This window comes from Dasypus novemcinctus, chromosome 5 (genome assembly GCF_030445035.2).
Source record: "Dasypus novemcinctus isolate mDasNov1 chromosome 5, mDasNov1.1.hap2, whole genome shotgun sequence".
Taxonomy (NCBI): Eukaryota; Metazoa; Chordata; class Mammalia; order Cingulata; family Dasypodidae; genus Dasypus; species Dasypus novemcinctus.
Window position 1 is genome coordinate 6,796,132 of NC_080677.1, and position 1,899 is coordinate 6,798,030.

Sequence of the window (1,899 nt, forward strand, 5' to 3'; positions counted from 1 at the left end):
ACATTGTATGTTCTCCCATGGCCCACTGGGTGGACTGTGGGAGAGTGTGGGCTGACATGGACCATTGACCATGAGGTGCAGCGGTGCTCAGAGATGTATTCATCAAGTGCAATGAATGTCTCATGATGATGGAGGAGATTGTTGTTATGGGGGGAGGAGTGGGGTAAAGGGGGTGGGGGTTATATGGGGACCTCATATTTTTTTAATGTAGTATTAAAACAATAAAAAAAGACAAAAAAAAAAAAAAAAAAAAAGAAACCTGTGGTTTTACCTTGAGCAAGCACTCCTTTTGTTGCACGCTCTCCAGATCGATGTCCAGAAGCCTCCTGCTTTGTGGGTTCCCAAAACAGCTCACTCAGGCAAGATTCTGTTCCCACTCAGCCGTTTTTTTGCAGGAAAGATGGTGAGTGTGCACTCACTCGGAAAGCATCTTGCCCCACTTCCTGTATGCCCCTTGATGCAGTCCTGCCAAACCCTGTCAGATGTATATAATGTCTTACCCCAAATGCCCTCCTGCATTACAAAGTCAGCTCTTCCTCTCTTCGTTAACTCAGCCCCAGACATCTACCTCTGCCTATATAAATTCTCCCTTGTGCCTTAGAACACAAATATTCATATCACAGTCCCTATCAGCTCACTTAATCCTAAAATAATAGCTCTGGGAAGAGGATTGATAACTTCCCTTTGACAGTTTGCATGTAATAATATTGTATCTACTTTTTATTACAGTTCAACTATTTTATGTCTTAAAGTAAATATTATTGTACAATTTTAGGCATCTTTTCAATCTAACTCATCAAGTCCTCTTCAGTTAGATCTCACATGAATTCAACAGAAAAAATTAAAATATGATATAACACATACATAAGACATATAACAATTTATATTTGGGTGTTTGGGAATTCTTAATGCTTCCTGAGAGAAAATCTAATTAAAATGTTAAGGTTAAATAATTGTGTAACATGAACACTGAGACGCTTGACTAGGAAAAGGAAAAGGAAAATGACCAAATCAATTCCATTGATGTTCAAGTGGGGTGGAAAAGAATACTTTCTGAGGATGAAGTGCTGCAAGATATTAGGGCTTACTTCTAGGACTCCAGGTGATCATTAGCAGACGATGGGACTTTTAAGTGAGGATCTGTGATAACATTTAAATTGTTCTCCGACCAAGCTAAGGGGTACATACTCTAGCATTTTATATAATGTTGGAAGGAGTAATCAGAGTGCTGGCCTAGACAGCACATAAACTAAAACTAGAGTGATGCAGAGAAGATTAACATGGTCCCTGAGCAAGAATGACAAGAAAATTCCCTGTTTTCTTTCTGTGAACCCACCACTTCACTAATAAAAATAGAGTGAGCCAGATACAATAATTCTGGGCTATGATGGGGTAACTGATAGTAGATTTCTTCTCCTGCTGTAAATTACACATGAGCTAGACAAAATGTAACTTAACTTCCATTCCAGGTAAAAATAACATCAAGAGAGGAGTAGAAGGTGTTTTAGTTTCCAGCTACTAAAACAAGTAGTGTGTGATGGGTAAGCTTCACAATAGGAATTATTGCTTGTGGTTTTGGAGACTAGAAAGTTTGCTTCCTCCAGGGTTTGGCCTTGTCTGGCTGGCCTGCCATCTTGGGGATTCCTTGGCTTTACTGTCACATGACAATGCGCATGTTTACATCTTCTACTCTGTCTTCCCGGTGCCATTGACATCCAGCCTCTAATCACTCCCCCTGGCTTCCGTCTCTGTGTCTAATTTCCTTTTCATTTTGCATTAAAGTCTACCTATATTCAGGTAGGGCAAATGTTAACTAATAAAATCTTCAATGGACCTTTTTACAAATAAGTCTCTATTTACAGATTACATGGCCTTCTATGTAAAAATATTATGGCATCA

General features: G+C 39.3%; 1 pseudogene; it reads left to right on the top strand.

The window, feature by feature from the left end:
- The first annotated feature begins 1,225 nt into the window (after nt 1-1,225).
- Nucleotides 1,226-1,322, top strand: LOC111767289 (U6 spliceosomal RNA; annotated as a pseudogene).
- The last annotated feature ends 577 nt before the right edge of the window (nt 1,323-1,899 follow it).